This window comes from Aotus nancymaae, unplaced genomic scaffold (assembly GCF_030222135.1).
Source record: "Aotus nancymaae isolate 86718 unplaced genomic scaffold, 86718_ANA_hifiasm-v0.15.2.pri h1tg000014l, whole genome shotgun sequence".
Lineage (NCBI taxonomy): Eukaryota > Metazoa > Chordata > Mammalia > Primates > Aotidae > Aotus > Aotus nancymaae.
Genome location: NW_026988425.1, coordinates 51,374,941 through 51,394,241, shown reverse-complemented (window position 1 = coordinate 51,394,241; position 19,301 = coordinate 51,374,941). Strand labels below are relative to the sequence as shown.

Below are 19,301 nucleotides of genomic sequence, written 5' to 3'. Positions count from 1 at the left end.
AGGTAAGTTCCAGGGGACAGAAACAAGCTCTCTGAAGACTCTCGTTTATCTTTGCTGCCGAAGCTACCTTCTCCACCTCCTGCTCAGCTGGGAGGGCTCCCTGGAGGAAGCCAGGACAGGTGAAAATCCACGTATTTCTGCCACACATTTGAAGAACAAAGGGAATGCAAAGCACTTTTATGGATTTCTATGTTTTTTATACTTATTACATAAGTAAGACATGCATGCTTTAAATTAGACAATAATTTTTAAAATACCCTTCAGATTATAAAATGTAAATTGTCATAGACTCTTTTAAAGATAATAACATAGAATATACTGTATTTTTTTTTAAGTTTTTGCAGAAATGAACTCTCACTATGTTTCCCAGCCTCATCACAAACTCCTAGCCTGAGTAATCCTGCTGCCTCAGCCTCCTAAAGTGCTGGGATTACAGGCGAGAGCCACCACACCAGGCCTGAATCTACTTTGAAACTATTTTTCAAATATCATACACTGTGACTCAGCATTTTTACTACTGGTGTCTCTCCTAGAGAAACCTACACATGCGTTCAAGGAGGATTGTACACAATTGGCCCCTGTGGCACTGTTTCTAATAGCTAAAAAATGGAAACAATCTAACTGCCCATCAGTAGAGGAATGGCTAAACAGATGGTTATTTGCTATGGGATCCTATGCAGCAATTAAAAAGGGGTTAGAGAGTTTACATGTACTAATGTGGATACATAACAACAACAACAACAACACACACCGTGGAGTGAAAAGGTATATTACAGAAAGATCCATACAACATGGTATCGTGTATTTTTTAAAATTCTAAATTCTCCCCATGTACATATATAACCATGAAAATACACAGAAAATCTCAACAAAACCACATATAACAAAGGAGGGAAGAGGGCCAGGAGTGGTAGTTCAGAGGGCCAGCCTTGGCTCTAAAGTTTTGTTTTCAAACGTAGCGGCTTTGTCAATTACTTGAGTAATTTTAAAAGGTAATGATCTCTCCACTTCCATTCAATCACACCTTCCCAGAAGTATCACTTTTAAGATGTTTCATAACTTGATCTATGCTCATACAAAGATATACAAATATAGATGTGGCAGCAGCAGCGAATCCATATGGGTCTACAGCAACTCAATTCTTGCCTCCTCAGAGTAAAGAATACATCCAAGGGGCATAGGTAAGGTTTTTGAGCAGGAGTGAGAGTCTATTATGAAAGTTTTAGAGCAGGAATGAAAGGAAGTAAAATACACTTGGAAGAAGGCCGGGTCAAATGGGCAACTTGAGAGATCCCAGTGACATGAGGTTTTATATATTGTCATGCTTCTGGGGTTTTGTGTCTCTCCTCCTTTGATTTTTCCTTGGGTTGGGCTGTCTGCATGTATAGTATCCTGCAAGCACTTGGAAGGGCCTGCATGGGCAATGTGTTTACTGATGTTGTACACATGCTCATTTGAGGCATTTTTCCCTTACCAATCAATTGCTCCTGGAGGAAGGTCATCTACCAGTTAAACTCTGCCATTTTGCCTCTTAGTGCACATGCTTGAGCCCACTCTTCCAATTCCCAAGATCTTATTAGGAACTGCTGATCACTAGCTTCAGGTATTTTCTATCTGTTGGAAGACTGCCTTCCCCTGGCACTGCTGTTATCAATTCTTATTGTAGAGAAATAGTTTAACAACCACCTGATCATCACCTGATGGTCTCCATGTCAATTCCTTGGTAGGGTAGAGGGGAACTTTCCTGCTCTGCTCATGTCTGCCTGGCTACCTACTCTAATATTCCCCCCTCCAAGAATCAAAGACCCAATTCTTTGGGAAAATGAATGAAGGTCAGTCTTCTGTAACTGCTACCTGCTGACAGAGGGATGGTGGTAGTTGTTCTGTGAGTCTTGGCCTCTTGCTAGCTGTCAGGTCAGGGTGGCTCCATGGGTTGGTGAAAGTGGTATCCAGTCAGGTCCAAGGGAGATGGACAGGATTTCACCTCTGTTGTGTTTCTCTGATGGGAAGTCTAGGGGTCCCCTGTAGACAGGTGACTCTTGAATATTGAGAGGACAGCATCCCTCACTGAGGATCATCTGGAGTTTGATGGCATGAAGGTGAGAAGAAACAGATGGGGTTATTAGATTTAAAAGACATGGACCAAAGAGCAAAGTAGGAAACTAACAAGTGGGACTAAAATGGAAAAACCCAGGAGAACCATCTGCAGGTTCCTTTCCAATCTAACCAACCCTGAGAGGCTCATTCCTGTTAACTGGAGCCTTAATTCAGGAGTTATCTGATGTTGTCTCACGGTTTTTCTGATTGATTTACTCAAAAGCAACATTTTTCATCTAAAACTAAACAAATTTCTCCCTGTGCTGCTTTTAATATGTCTAGTCCTTGATGATTTTGGAAGACTAAAATCATCCTGGAGCTGCTAAACTATTTTTTTATACCCATTAACCATCCCCACTGCCCTCCCCTCTCCCACTATCCTTCCCAGCCTCTGGTAACCATCCTTCTGCTCTCTAGCTCCATCAGTTCAATCGTTTTGATTTTTAGATGCCACAAATAAGTGAGAACATGTGGTGTTCATCTTTCTGTGCCTGGCTTACTTCACTTAGCATAATGACCCCCAGTCCCAACCATGTTGTTGTAATTGATGGAATCTCATTCTTTTTGTGGCTGAGTAGTGTTTCATTGTGTGTAAGTACTACCACATTTTCTTTATTCATCTGATGATGGACACTTAGGGGTTGCTTCCAAATCTTGGCTATTGTGAACAGTGCTGCAACAAACATGGGAGTGCAGATGTCTCTTGATAGATTGATTTCTTTTCTTTGGGGTATATACCCAGCAGTAGAATTGCTGGATCATGTGACAGTTTTATTTTTAGGTTGGCTGGTTGGTTGGTTGGTTTGAAATGGAGTTTCGCTCTTGTTGCCCAGGCTGGAGTGCAATAGCGCGATCCTGACTCACTGCAACCTCCGCCTCCTGGGTTCAAGCAATTCTCCTGCCTCAGCCTCCCGATTAGCTGGGATTATAGGTGCCCTCCCCCATGCCCAGCTAATTTTTGTATTATTAGTAGAGATAGGGTTTCAGCATGTTGGTCAGGCTGGTCTCGAACTCCTAACCTCAGGTGATCCACCTGCCTCCGCTTCCCAAAGTGCTGGTATTACAGGCGTGAGCCACCGTGCCTGGCCCTATTTTTAGTTTTTTGAGGAATCTCTCAACTGTTCTCCATAGTGGTTGTACTAATTTACATTCTCACCAACAGTTTATAAGGGTTCCCTTTTCTCCACATCCTTGCCAGCATTTGTTATTGCCTGTCTTTTGGATATAAGCCATTTTAATTGGGATAAGATGATACATCATTGCAGTTTTGATTTGCATTTCTCTGATCATCAGTGATGTTGAAGACCTTTTCATATGCCTTTTTGCCATTTGTGTATCTTCTTTTGAGAAATTGAGACCTTTTGCCCAGTTTTTAATCAAATTATTAGATTTTTTCCTGTAGAGTTGTTTGAGCTCCTTCTATATTCTGGTTATTAATCCCTTGTCAGATGGGTAGTTTGCAAACATTTTCTCCCATTCCGTGGGTTGTTTCTTCACTTTGTTGATTGTTTCCTTTAGTGTGCAGAAGCTTTTTAATTTGATGTGATCCCATTTGTCCATTTTTGCTTTGATTGCCTGTGCTTATGAGGTATCGCTCAAGAAATTGTTGGAGTTTCCCCAATGTTCTCTTGTAATAGTTTCATAGTATGAGGTCTTAGATTTAGGTCTGTAATCTCTTTTTATTTGATTTTTGATATGGTGATAGGGGTCTAGTTTTATTCTTCTGCATTCGGATATCCAGTTTTCCCAACACTATGTATTCTCTCAAAAGAGACTGTCTTTTCCCCAGCATGTGTTATTAGCGCCTTTGTTGAAAATGAGTTCACTGTAGGTGTGTGTATTTGCTTCTGGGTTCCCTGTTCTGCTCCATTGGTCTATGTGTCTGTTTTTATGCCAGTACCATGCTGTGTTGGTGACTATAGCCCTGTAATACAATTTGATGTTAGATAATGTGATTCCTCCGGTTTAGATCTTTTTGCTTAGGATAGCTTTGGCTATGTTGATACATATAAATTTTAGGATTTTTTTCTATTTCTGTGAAGAATGTCATCAGTATTTTTATAAGAATTGCGTTGAATCTGTAGATTGCTATGAGTAGTATGAACATTTTAACAATGCTAATTCTTCCAGTCTATGAACATGGAATAGCTTTCTCTTTCTTCATGTCTTCTTCAATTTATTTTATTAGTAGTAGTGTTCTATAGTTTCGTTATAGTGCTCTTTCACTTCTTTGGTTAATTTCTAGGTATCGAATTTTGTTTATGGCTCTTATAAATGAGACTAGCTTTTTTATGCTACTTATTTTTGTACATTGATTTTGTATCCTGCAACTTTACCGAATTAGTTTTGGTCGAGTGTTTAGGTTTTCCCAAATACAAGATCATATTATCTGCAAACAAGGATAATCTGACTTCTTCTTTTCTAATTTGGATATACTTTCTTTCCCCCTTCTGATTTCTCTAGCTAGGACTTCCAGTACTGTTGAATAACAGTGGTGAAAAATGAGCATTCTTGTCATGTTTCAGATCTTAAAGGAAAGGCTTTCAGTTTTTCCCCATTCAGTATGATACTAACTGTAGGTCTGTCATATATGGCTTTTGTTATGTTAAAATATGTTTCTTCCATACTCAGTTTTTTGAGGATTTTATCATAAAAGGATGTTGAATTTTATCAAATGCCTTTTTTAGCATCTATCAAAATGATCATATGGTTTTTGTCCTTCATTCTGTTGATATGATGTTGCACTGATTGATATGTGTATATTTAACCGTCCTTGCATCCCAGAAATAAACCCCACTTGGTCATAATGAATCATATGGTTTTTGTCCTTCATTCTGTTGATATGATGTATTGCACTGATTGGTATGTGTATATTTAACCGTCCTTGCATCCCAGAAATAAACCCCACTTGGTCATAATGAATGATGTTTTAAATGTATTATTACATTCAGTTTGTTAGTACTTTGTTGAGGATTTTTGCATCACTATTCATCAAAGATATCGGCCTGTAGTTTTTCCTATATTGTTATGTCTTTGTCTGGGTTTGGTTTCAGGGTAAAACTGGCCTTGTAGAATGAGTTTGGAAGTGTTCCTTCCTCCTCTGTTTTTCAGAATAGTTTGAGTAGTATTGGTATTATTTCTTCTTTAAATGGTTGGTGAAACCCAGCAGTAAAGCCATCAGGTCCCAAGCTTTTCTTTACTGGGAGACTTTTTTTACAGTTTCAATCTTGTTACTTGTTATTGGTCTGTTCAGCTTTTTTATTTCTTCATGGTTCAATCCTGGTAGGTTGTATGTGTCTAGGAATTTGTCCATTTCTTCTAGATTTTTTAATTTATTTGCATATAGTTGCTCATGGTAGCCAATAACGATCCTTTGAATTTCTGCAATATTGATTGTAATGTCTCCTTTTTCATCTCTGACTTTATTGGATCCTCTTTTTTCTTAGTTAGTTAGACTAAAAGTTTGTCAGTTTTGTTTAACTTTTCAAAAAACCAACTGCTTGTTTCATTGATCTTTTGTATTTTCTTCATTTCAATTTCATTTATTTCTGCTCTATTCTTTATTTTTTTTTCTTCTAATTGGATTATGGTTTGTTATTGCTTTTTAGTTCTTTAAGATGCATTGTTAGATTGTTTATTTGAGGTTCTTCTTTTTTGATGTAGACACTTAAATAGCTATAAATGACCCCCTTAATACTGCTTAGTACTGCTTCTGCTGTATCCTATAGATATTAGCATGTTGTGTTTCTGTTATCATGTGTTTCAAGAAATTTTCCAGTTTTCTTCTTAATTTCTTCATTGACCCACTGGTCATTAGGGGCATATTGTTTAATTTCCATGTGTTTGTAGTTTCCAAAATTCCTCTTGTTATTAATTTCTAGTTTTATTCCATTGTGGTCAGAGAAAATGCTTAGTTTAATTTTGGCCAGGTGCAGTTGCTCACACCTGTAATCCCAGCACTTTGGGAGGCTGAGGCAGGCAGATTGGGAAATTCGAGACCAGCCTGGCCAACATGGTAAAACCCCATCTCTACTAAAAACACAAAATAATTAGTTGGACGTGTTGGCAGGCATCTGTAATCCCAGCCACTTGGGAGGCTGAGACAGGGAGAATTGCTTGAACCCGGGAGGCAAAATTTGCACTGAGCTGAGATCATGCCATTGCACTCCAGCCTGAGCAACAGAACAAGACTCTGTCTAAAAAAAAATTAGTTTAATTTTCTTGGATGTTTTAAGACTTGTTTTGTGCCAGGCACAGTGCTCATGCCTGTAATCCTAACAGTTTAGGAGGCTAAGGCAAGTGGATCACTTGAGGTCAGGAGTTTGAGACCAGCCTGGCCAGTATGGTGAAATCTCATCTTTACTAGAAGTACAAAAATTAGCCGAGCATGCTGGCGCATGCCTGTAGTCCCAGCTACTTGGCAGGCTGAGGCAGGAGAATCACTTGAACCTGGGAGGTGGAGGTTGCAGTGAGCCAAGATCACACCACTGCACTCCAGCCTGGATGACAGAGCAAGACTCTTTTTCAAAAACAAACAAACAAACAAAAGACTTGTTTTGTGACCTAATATATGATCTATCCTTGAGAATGATCACTGTGCTTAGGAAAAGAAAGTGTATTCTGCAGCCACTGGATGAAATACTCTGTAAATAACTATTAGATCCATTAGGTCTATAGTGCAGATTAAGTCCAATGTTTATGTTTTGTTTTTCTGTCTGGAAGATGTATCCAATGCTGAAAGTGGGGAGTTGAAGTCTCCAGCTATTATTGTAATGGAGCCTATGTCTGTCTTTAGCTCTAATAATATTTGCTTTATATATCTGGGTGCTCCAGTGTTCAGTGCATACAGATTCGAAATTCTTATATCCTCTTGTTACACTGACCTCTTTATCATGATATAGCAACCTTCTTTGTCTCTTCTTATAATTTTGTCTTAAAATCTATTTTATCTGATATAAGTATAGCTACTCTTGCTCTTTTTTTATTTCTATTGGCATGGAATATCTTTTTACATCCCTTTATTTTCAGGCTATTTATGTCTTTATAGGTTAAGTGTGTTTCTTGTAGGTGACAGATCACTGGGTCTTTTTTTTTTTTTTTTTAAATCAATTCAGTTACTCTATGTCCTTTAATTTGAGAGTTTAGTCCATTTACATTCAATGTTATTTTGGTAAGTAAGGACTTACTCCTGCCATTTTGTTATTTGTCTTCTGGTTGTTTTGTGGTCTTCTCTTCCTTTCTCTTTCCTTTCTGACTTCCTTTTAGTGAAGGTGATTTTCTCTGGTGATATGTTTTAGTTTCCTGTTTTTTTATTTTTTTTGTCTCCATTGTATGTTTTTTGGCTTAAGGTTACCAAGAGGCTTGCAAATACTATCTTATAAGCAATTATTTTAAGCTAACAACTTAACACCATTTGCATAAACAAACAAGCAAGCAAAAAAAAAAAAAAACTAACTAATAAAGACTGTATGCCTTAACTTCATTGTTCCACCTTTTAACATTTTGCTGTTTCTATTTACATCTTATTGTACTGTCTATATTGAAATACTGCTGTAGTTATTTTTGTTGGTTCATTGTTCAGTCTTTCTACCTAAGATAAGTATAGTTTATACACCACAATTACAGTGTTATAATATTCTGTGTTTTTCTGTGTAGTCACAATTACCAGTGAGTTTAGTACCTTCAGATGATTTCTTATTAATATTAACATGTGTTTCTTTCTGATTGAATATAGAGTACAGCCCTACAGGGTCCCGTGAGTTCCTCTCTGCTGGTGGGGAGAGGAGAAACTGTAGAAATAAAAGACACAAGATACATAGATGGAGAAAAGAGAGTTTGGGCCCAGGGCTCCACTACCCAAATCATGAAGACCAGCAGTGGCCCCGAGTACCTGGACACTCTGACTTCTATTGAGTACAAAGCAGGGGGAAGGACAGGTAGGATGAGGTAATAGTGGTCAGTGGTAGGGTCAGGTAAATCACGTGTCTTGGAGATAGGGGGCCCAGGACTTTGAAGTAGCCCAGGTTAGAAGAAAACCTAAGGCATCAGCACTTTTTTCATACTTGTCAAGAAATAACAAGGTCACTAAGATTTATGTTACTATTACTAATTCTTATCCTCTAAGAAAAAGAAGAACCAGGTGCAGAAGCAGAACTTGAAAGTAGCCATGGAACATGACTGCTGAAGCACAGCACCACATAGAGACAATTAAGTCCCCAGATGTCCGTGGGCTTCCCTGACAGCCGTCAGGCTTACCACAAGAGCCTGGAGAAGCAGAGTTTTCTCCTCACTCTCCCAAGCAAGGAGACATCTCAGCCATCTCGGACGTCTCCTTCCCTAGCTGGCTAAACAGTGGGTGCTTTCACAGCGCTGACATTGTCGCATAGCCAAGGTGTCCTCCAGCAGCCCTTATGCACGTGTGACAGAGGACTTAGAGCATTTTGCCTTAGGGTCATCTCTTTTCCAATGCCACTTCAGTCCCATGCTTCTTGACTTGAGACTTATTAGTAAGAATAAAGATTATATGATTACATAGATGTATATATTTGTGATTACATATGAATAGCCATGTGATTATATATGATTATATATAGGAATAACTATGTAACTATATCTCTAATTCTTTTCTAATTCTATGTTTATATGAGAACATGCTGAGGCTTCAGACCCTTGCCTCGGCTCTTGTGGGGTTCCCCCCAACAACTGAAGTACTCTCTTTAGCATTTCTTGTGGGACAGGTCTGGTGTTGATCAAATCTCTCAGCTTTTGTTTATCTAGGAAAGTCTTTATTTCTCCTTCATATCTGAAGAATATTTTCCCCAGATATACTATTCTAGGATAAAAGGTTTTTTCCTTCAGCACTTTGAATATGTCATGCCAATCTCCCCTGGCCTGTAAGGTTTCTACTGAAAAGTCTGCCACCAGACATACTGGAACTCCATTTTTTGTTATTTGTTTCTTTTCCTTTGCTGCTTTAAAATCCTCTCTTTATCCTTGACCTTTGAGAGTTTCATTTTTAAATGGAGGTAGCCTTGTGTTAAATCTGTTTAGTGTTCTATAACCTTCTTGTACTTGGATATTGATATTTTCCTCTAGGTTTGGAAGGTTCTCTGTTACTATCTTTTTGAATAAACTTTCTACCCCTGTCTCTTTATCTACCTTCTCTTTATTTTTTTTTTTTGAAAAAAAATCCTTTTCAAAAAAGAGATCCTGAAAATTAAATTCACACTTCAGCATTTTGTCATTGTTTTTCAAAATTGAGCTATCTCAAAACTGCTATTCCTGTAATGTCCAAAAATGGTAGGTAATCTAGATACTTTTTTCTTATACTTTCTCCTAGGAAAACTTTAAAAAGGCAAACCTACCAATAGGAATAACAAATTAAATGTCAAAAGAATATATCCAATATTAGGATAAGAAGTGTATGTATCTCAAGTTTAACTGTACAAAAATTTGTTAGTTACTTGGTTTTTAAATTCTATATATTAAACTTAATTCTACTTCCTCTTTAAAGTCAATAACTTTTTGCCCTTTTGAGGCTTATTTTTTTTTAGATCTTGTAGGCATGCTTCTTTTTTTTTAATTATTTTTTCTTTCATCTCCTCTGACTGTGTATTTTCAAATAGCCTGTCTTCAAGCTCACTAATTCTTTCTTCTGCTTGATCAATTCTGCTATTAAGAGACTCTGATGCATTCTTCAGTATGCCAGTTACATTTTTCAGCTCTAGAATTTTTGTTTATTTTTAATTATTTCAATCTCTTTGTTAAATTTGCCTGATAACATTCTGCATTAATTCCTTATCTGTGTTATCTTGCATTTGAATTTTCTCAACACAGCTATTTTGAATTCTCTGAAAGGTCGTATATCTCTATTTCTCCAGGATTGGTCCCTGGTACCTTATTTAGTTCACTTGGTGAGGAGGTCAGATTTTCCTGGATGGTGTTGATGCTGGTAGATGTTCTTCAGTGTCTGAGCATTGAAATTAGGTATTTATTGTAGTCTTTGTAGTCTGAGTTTGTTTGTACCTGTCCTTCTTGAAAAGGCTTTCCAGATATTCTAAAGGACTTGAGTGTTGTAATATAAGCTGTATCTGATTTAGGGGCTACCCCAGCCCAGTAACACTGTGGTTCTTGCAGACTCATAGAAGTATTACCTTGATGGTTTTGGATAAGATCCAGAAGAATTCTCTTGATTACAAGCAGAGACTCTTGTTCTCTTCTCTTGCTTTCTTCCAAATGAATACAATACCTCTCTTTTTGCTATGAGCCACCTGCAGCTGTGGGTGATGTGACACAGCACCCCTGTGGCCACCACCACCAGTACTGCACTGGGTCAGACCTAAAGACAGCACAGTAGGAGGTCTCACCCAAGGCCTGCTGTAACCACTCCCTGGCTATGGCCTATGTTCAAGGCCCTGGAGCTCAAGGCTCTGGGGCTCTACAAACACCAGATGGCAAAGCCAGCCAGGCCTATGTTCTTTTCACTGCAGCAAAGTCCCACAGGCCCCAGGTAGTTCCAGAGGTGCCATCCAGGAGCCAAGGACTAGAGTCAAAAACATTAGGTGTCTACCTGGTATTTTACTGTACTGTGGCTAAGATGGCACTCAAACCACAAGATGCAGTTCTTCCCATGCTTCCCTCCCCTTTTCAAAGGCAGGGAAGCCTCAGCCCATGACCACCACCAACATTGGCCCACATGGAGTACTGCCAGGCCACCACCAATGTCCTAAGATCCAAGTGCATTTCAGTCAGCTTGTGGTGAATACTGCCTGGCCTGGGGCTCACCTTCATGGCAGTGGGCTCCACTCTGGTCCAGGGTAGGTCCAGAAATGCCATCTAAGAGTTAAGTCCTGAAATCAGAGACCTCCAAGAACCCATTTGTGTTCTACTCCCCTGTGGCTGAGCTGGTATGTGAGGTGCAAGACAAAGCCTGCTTTGCTTTTCGCAATACTTTTCTCAAGTGAAAGAAATCTTGCCCTGTATCAACCATAGCTTGGAATGTGCTCAGTCTTACCTGAAGCCAGCAAGTCTCAGAGGCTCACCAAAGGCCCTTGATGTAGTATCTGGGCATCGCCCTAATTTAGGGCACAAGGGCTCTTCAGTTAACAGGTGATAAATACTCCCAGGATTAGATCCTTCCCTTCAAGACAACACGTTCTCTTCTGGCCCAGGATGTGTCTAGAAATGTCATCCAGGAACTAAAGTCTGGAAAGGAGGCCTCATGACTCTGACTAGTACCCTATCCTGCTATGGCTGAGTTGGTATCCAAGATGCAAGACAAAGTCCTCCCCATTCTTCCCTCTCCTTTCCTCAAGTGGAGGGAAGTGGTCTCTTTTGGAACTGCCAACTATGCAGCCTGGGGTTAGCAGAGGGTGATACCAATACTCCCTTAGCTGCTCTGGCTGGGGTCTCAGTAGGTCACATGCCCCCTTAGTCCACTGTCTCCGGGCCCAGTTCAGCACTATGAGTTTCAGTCCTTGTGGCCTAGACTGCCTTTCAAGTTTATTTAGGGCCCCAGAACACTTTAGTCCACAGTGGTGAGGCTTTCAGGAACTCAAGTTCAGATCACTGGGATCAGCAATTCCTCTCTGGCTAGGGCTGGTTTAAATACTGCCTCTGTGGCAGGCGTCAGCTGAGTTTGGTCCAGTTTTGTTTTCTGTTATAATAGGGCAGCACTGAGTTCAATGCCTTACAAATGCTTCAATCTCCCTCTCCCAAGTGCATCAAAACACTCCCCACACCATGCCACCACTGCCAGGGGTTGGGGAAGGGGTGGGTGGCTGTATTAGTCCATTCTTGCATTGCTATGAACCTGAGACTGGGTAATTTATAAAGAAAAAAGGTTTAATTGACTCACGGTTCTGCAGGCTGTACAGGAAGCATGGCTGGAGAGGCCTCAGGAAACCTACAATCATGGTAGAAGGAAAAGGGGAAGCAGACACATTTTACATGCCAGAGGAGGAAGAAGAGAGTGAAGGGGAGGTGCTACTCACTTTTAAACAACCAAATCTTATGAGAATGCTATCTGAGACAGCACTAGTGGAAATATTCTAAACCATTAGAAACCACCCCCATGATCCAATCACCTCCCATCAGGCCCCACCTCCAACACTGGGGATTACAATTCAACATGAGATTCGGGTGGGCACACAGATGCCACTAATATCAGTGGCATTAATGATTCAAGACCGTTTTTCCTGTGTTTTCAGTGCCCCTTTAAGTAATATGAAGTTAAAACCAGGTATCGTGAGTGCTCACCTGATTTTTTGTTCTTATGAAGGTGGTTTTTTTTATACAGATAGTTGTTAAATTGGTGCCCTTGTTGGGGAAATGATAGGTGGAGCCATCTATTCTGACGTCTTGCCTGTCATCTTTTTAAATTTTGCAATTTTTTGTGATCTTTCTCATTCTAAATATTCTCTTTCTTTCATGGTTGTGAATTTTCCTTAAAGAGAGATCCCCAAAATGCATACGTTTTAGGCTCCACAAAACACAAATCACTCCAACAAAGCAGGGATGGCATATCATTTTATATAGTTGCTTTAACGAACTACCACAACTTAGAGGCTTAAACAATACATATGTATTATCTCACAGTTGTGTAGCTCAAAAGTCCAACATGAGTCTCACTGGGCTAAAATTAGCGGCAGGGCCACGTTCCTTCTGGAGCCTCTAGGGGAAAATTGGTTTCCTTGCTTTTTCCAGATTCTAGAGGTTTCCCCCATTCCTTGGCTTGTGGCCCCTTTCTCCATCTTCAAAGCCAGCCACAGAAGTTGACTCCTCACATCATATCACTCTGGCCTTCTGTGATTACATTTTCCTCTGACTCTCTTCTGCCTCCCTCTTCTGCTCCTAAGGACCCTAGTGATAACATTGAGCCATCCGAGATGATCCAGGATAATCTCTCTATTTTAAAATCAGTTGATTAATCATTTTAATTTCATCTGTAGTCTTAATTCCCTTTTGCCCTGTAAGGAAATGCATTTACAAGTTTCTGAGATTAAGATATTAGCTTTTTCAGGGGCTTTTCTTCTGCCTATCATGGAGGGTATGATCCTGGATCGGGCATCTCACACCCACACCTGCACCTGTACCCACACCCACTCCCAAACAAAGAGGCCATCAACAGAAGATAAGGATAAACTTTAGGAGATAAGGCCAAGTATGACTGCGTGAGAGAGAGACCTGATGACACTGAGTCCCTGACTCCACCTCCTGCTCTACCTTGCTGTTGATCAATCAACTTCCTTTGCCATTTGGGCCAACTCGAGTTCAGTTCCTGTCACTTGCCACCAGCAAAGTCCTGATTAATACGGCAGTTATTTACTAAGAGACTGCTATGTGGCAAGACTGTGTGAAATAACTTACAAGTACTTGTTGTTTTTAATGCTCATAATCACTCTGAAAAATATTATTTTTTACATTTTAAAAATAAAGAAACTGAGGGTGAAGTACCTTGCCCCAGGTCATCCACTAAGGTTCACTAAGTCTTCCCAAAGGATGTTGGCAGAGTTTATACAGTTGGCTCTCACTATCCTTGAGTTCTGCATCTGCTAATTCAACCAACCATGGATCAAAAATATTATTTAAAAGCCAATGAAGAAACAATAAAAAATAATATAAATTAAAAAGAATAACATAACAACTATTTACATAGCATTTATATTGTATTAAGTATTATAAGTAATCCAGAGGTGATTTAAAGTATATGGGAGGATGTATATATGTAATATGCAAATACTATGCCATTTTACATGAGTTACTTGAGCATCTTAGGATCTTGGTATCCATGGGGGTCCTGGAACCAATCTCCCATGGATATCAAGGAAGGATATTGAAAACGAAGCTCCTCCTCTGTAGGTTTCTTATTTCTAGAAGTCCTCCACTCGCGCTTCAGCGACTGTGGTTGCCTCAAGGTCTGTCCTCTCCTTCTTTAAGCCAAAAAGATTGCAGGTTTTCTGTTGGGTTTTTAGCTGTTCCTGATTAAGGCTTGACTTAGAAGCCATGAAAACAGGAAACTCAGCCAGTTGCATTCATTTCTTACAGGGCCAACTCCCCTCCCAATTTTGCTGGGTGGCCTCTCTCCAGTACACCTCTTCTGACTTCTCAATCTGTATGACAAACTACAATTTGAATGTCTTAAATTCAACATCTAAAGATGAACTCTCTTTTCCCCTGCCCCTGAAAAACACACTCTTCCTTTTGAATTTCTCCTTAACATCTCAATGTATTCCCATGACAATTAACTTACTTCTTTTTCATTCCTTTCTAGTATTACTGCAACATTTTAACTGCCTCCCTATTTCTCAGCTTACCCCCACCAATCTTTTTCTTTTTTAATTTTTAAAAATAATAGAGATGGGGTCTCACTATGTTGGCCAGGTTGATCTTGAACTCTTGGCCTCAAGCAATCCTCCCACTTTGGTTTCCCAAAGTGGTAGGAGTACAGGTGTGAGCCACTGTGCCCGGCCCAATCTTTTCTTTATACTGTGGCCAAAGTGTAGCCTTCAGTAGTTCCTTGGCCTCCAGGAAAGCATTCCAGATGTTTAGTTAGATTCTCAAGATCTTTACCTCCTTTCTAGCCTTTTATTTTTTTAAGCCTTTTTTTTTTTTTTTTTTTTTTTTTTGAGACAGAGTCTCACTCTGTCACCCAGACTAGAGTGCAGGGGTGCAATCTCAACTCACGGCAACCTCCACTCCCAGGGTTCAATTCTTGTGCCTCAGCCTTCTGAGTAGCTGGGGCTACAAACATGTGCCACCACACCTAGTGAATATTTGTATTTTTAGTAGAGACAGGGTTTCGCCATGTTGGCTGGGCTGGTCTTGAACTCCTGACCTCAAGTGATCCTCCCATATTGGCCTCCCAAAGTGTTAGGATTACAGGCATGAGCCACCACAACCAGCCTTTCTAACCTTTATCTATTCCTCCATATGCACTTCTCCAATGCCATTCGCACACTAGCCCCTCTATTGAAACACCTTTTCTTCCACCATACAGCTAACACCGAATTGTTCTTCAAAACAAAAATCAAATTATTTTCCTTTCCTTTTCTCCTTTTCTTTTTTTTTTTTTTTTTTGAGATGGGGTCTCACTCTGTTACCCAGGTTGGAGTGCAGTGGTGCAACTGCAGCCTCTAACTCAAGCAATCCTCTCATCTCAGCATTACAAGCGCATACCACTGTACTAGCATGAATCAGATTCTTCTATCGACTTGCTTTTATGCATGTCATAACACTCATGATGCTGCCTTGTTAACTTTGCTGTCTCCTCACTAGATGAAGAGCGTCGTGGAGGATAGGCCTCCTTTTACAGTATCTGTGTTCCCAAATACAAAAATATTCCCAGATACACAACAGCTGAAATTATGTATTAGAGTCCATAAATATTTGTTGGGCAAATGAATGAAACAAATGTTTAAATAATGGAAGATTGGCCATATTATAAATCTACTTCCTTGGTGGATGCCTCTACCCCAGACTTTTCCTTGGTTACAGAATTTTAGTTCTTCCAACCTTTACTTTGGTAAACCTCATATATATATATACACACCCCCAGGTTCTTCACATATCCTTGAACCTAAATCGGACATCCCTAAAGCAAGTATTTCACTCATGGTTCATTCTAATATAGTGGCCATCGATTGAGTCATCTGAAAGATTTTTTTACTTTTATTTTTTGAGACAGAGTCTCACTCTGTCACCAGGCTGGACTGCAGTGGCACAATCTTGGCTCACTGCAACTTCTACCTCCCAGGTTCAAATGATTCTCCTGCCTCAGCCTCCCAAGTACCTGAGATTACAGGCACACACCACCACGCCTGGCTAATTTTTGTATTAACAAACAGGGTTTCACCATGTTGGCCAGGCTGGTCTCGAACTCCTGACCTCAAATGATCTGCCTGTCTTGGCCTCCCAAATTGCTGAGATTACAGGTGTGAGCCACCATGTCCAGCCTGAAAGACTTTTAACAGTTTGGAGAGTAAAAGGAACTCAATACATCTGCAGTATGTCATCATATTTGCCAAATTCCTAATCATAATTGGGAAGAGCACTCACATTTTTCATGTATCTAAGAGTTCCCTTTGAATCTGGTCACCTTCACTCTTTTGATTACAAGTACATGAACCTACAAATTAACAAAGTAAGAAAAAAAATATCTATTTTGGAAGAGGTATAACAAAAAAAAAGTTAAACTAAATGCAAATAGAAAATACAAAAATATGTTTCACATTTCTAATACAACATAAGTATCTGCTCTCAAAAGAAATGCAGATCCATAAGGAAGTAAAGTATGTAAAGACTTGAGTTAAAGGTTGGAGATAGCTTAAGAACCCTGCCAGGTATATAACTCATTTCTCTTACCTAAAAACTAACAATGAGAACCACTTGACATTTTATGGCAATGGGAAAGAAATGAAAAAGTATGATAGAATGGCCAGCTCAATGAATCTAGTAAAAAATTATATAGTAATTAACACCATAATTTCAACCTGTATGAAAATAAAATAGGAGATGGAGATGAAATTCATCCAAACAATTTGTTTGATATGTGCAAGATAATTTGAATCAGAAGAAAAGTCTTTTTAATACAAAATGACAACCAAAATCCAAACTGGGCTCAAGATTTTAAACTAACACATGCATTGTTTTTTTTCTAAGTTGCTTTGCAATATAATGCCACCTGAGGGCACCAGAGCGTTAAAAATCTTTTTAAATCATACTTTCTGCTGAAATAAAAAGTTCAAACTCTTTCAATTAACATTTACTAAGCAGTTGTATATTTTTTGGTTTTGTAGACACGAGGTGGCCCAGACTGGTCACAAACTCCTGACCTCAAGTAATCCTCCTGCCTCAGCTTCCCAAAGAGCTGGGATTAAAGGCATGAGACACCACACCCAGCCACTGCTACATGTTTTATGGACAAGAGGCTGTAATAAGGACACAAAGATAAATGAATCATGGTCGCTGGTCAGTGAGCTCAAGATCTGAAGGGGGTGGCCTTAGAGATACAGAGGAGAATGTCATGGTTTGAGTTACTTATTGATATCAGATATGAGCACATCCAATCTCATTGACAGTTGTTCTCTAAGTAGGGCCCAGACTCCCAGGAGTCTCTGAGATCTTCCTGGGGTTGATTAAGGTCAAAAATATTTTTCATTATAGTAGTAAAATGTTTTTGCTTTTTTTTTAATGCATGTAGAGAGGTATTTTCCAAAGGCTATATGACATGTGACAATGCCATTGCTATGCTGAGGTATGGTTTTTTTGTGTCCCCACCCAAATCTCATCTTAAATTGTAATCTTGTAATCCCCACGTCATTGGAGGGACCTGGTGGGAGGTAAGTGAATCATGAGGCAGTTTTCCCCCCATGCTGTTCTTGTGATAGTGAGTGCATTCTAATGAGATCTGATGGTTTTATAAGGGGCTTCACCCTTTGCTGGGCACTGATTCTCCTGCCACCCTGTGAAAAGTTGCCTTCTACCATGATTGTTAAGTTTCCTGAGGCCTCCCCAGCCATGCAGAACTGTGAGTCAATTAAACCTGTTTTATTTACAAATTACCCAATCTTGGGTATTTCTTCATAGCAGCATGAGAATGGACTAATACAGCTGACTAATGGAATGTATGCTTATAAATTGTGTTTTTAAAGAAATCGTCAAAAGAGTAAGTTTAGGACATAAATTTGTGCACTTTTAGAGATTAGCTCTGTTTTCTGTACTTCCATAGGGCTCTTACAAACTATTTTTAGTAATATCACTATGCCAATAAATTAGTAATTTATTTAAGTGATAGTAATATCACTTTCTGTCCAATAAATTGTTTTGAAACTCAGAAATTTTTCTTATACCTCTGTAGAATAACACTATTAAATAGACTTTGATGTCTTATTTTGCAATATTTTTAAATTCTTTAGAACTTTTCTAAATTTTTAATTTTTACCTAAACTATTTCAGTTTAATATTTTATACTAAAATTAGCGGCCAGGAACAGTGGCTCACACCTGTAATCCCAGCACTTTGGGAGATCAAGGCAGGTGGATCACTTGAGGTCAGGAATTCAAGACCAGCCTGGCAAACATGGTGAAACCCATCTCTATTAAAAATACAAAACTTAGCTGGGCATGGTGGTGTATGCCTGTAGTCCCAGATACTCAGAAGGTGAGGTAGGAGAACCACTTGAACCTGGGAAGCAGAGGTTGCAGTGAGCCAAGATTGCGCCACTGCACTCCAGCCTGGGTGACAAAGCAAGCAAGACTCCATCTCAAAAAAAAGTTAAAAACAAAAAGTATAATTAGAAAAAATATATTTTTATTTTTCTTATAGTTAAGAAGATAAGCTGGCTAAAAATAAAGATTAGAAGACTTGGTTTCTCAATCAATAGCTGCACCATCAATATCTAAAAATGTTCAAAGAATGAAATTGACACCAAAGTATTTTCTAACTCATGGAAAAAGAAAAATTTACTTCAAATAAACTGGGAAAAATTATAAATAAACAAAAAGTATGAAGAAAGCTACTGTGATAGTTAATTTTGATAATTTGTCAATTTGAAAATTTAGTTGCAAACATGAAGACTCAATTTAACAGCTTATCTGCAGACTTGTACTTGCTTTACAAATGGGCAAATCTACAGATGTGGCTGAACCTGCTGTTTTACATGTATTCATGTGATACCAGCACCAACCAATTATCAAAGAATATCTTATTTTATGCAAATACTTGCCAACAAACATAAGTGATGCTGAAATAGTCAAAGCACTAAATAACCTTTTTGAATTACACAATTTTTACTGAAACAATTATGTCAAACACTTGCACTGATGGTGCACAAGAAATGGATAAAACTGCTGGTATCTTAACATGAATCAAGAATATTCATGATGGCACCAAAGAGTATTAGTAATCATTATATTTCTTAGCTCCAAGGTTTTTAATAGTAAAGGGGGAAAATGCCAGCTTTACTTACAGATGTTCTGTATAAAACAGTAAAAATTGTTAATTTTATTAAGTTTCAAACTTTGAGAACATCTTTTTCATATTCTGTGTGATTGCAATGGGACATACACCTAAAGCTAAATATTCCAGGTCATACTACTCATATTTTGCTATTTAGAAAGCATGAAGCAAACAAATTACACTAGAATATCTAAGGGAAAAGTAGTTTACATGACATGACATTTTGATGAGCTGCAATTAAAAAATGA

The 19,301-nt window shown here is 38.9% G+C and overlaps 1 long non-coding RNA gene across 1 annotated transcript; it reads right to left on the bottom strand.

Annotated features, from left to right (window-relative positions):
- Positions 1-594: 594 nt before the first annotated feature.
- On the bottom strand, positions 595-14,702 carry LOC105720648 (uncharacterized). The gene is made up of 3 exons (XR_001108201.2): positions 13,552-14,702; positions 11,954-12,001; positions 595-2,078 (listed from the first exon to the last, which is right to left on the bottom strand). It is a non-coding gene; the product is annotated as an uncharacterized LOC105720648 (long non-coding RNA).
- Positions 14,703-19,301: the final 4,599 nt, after the last annotated feature.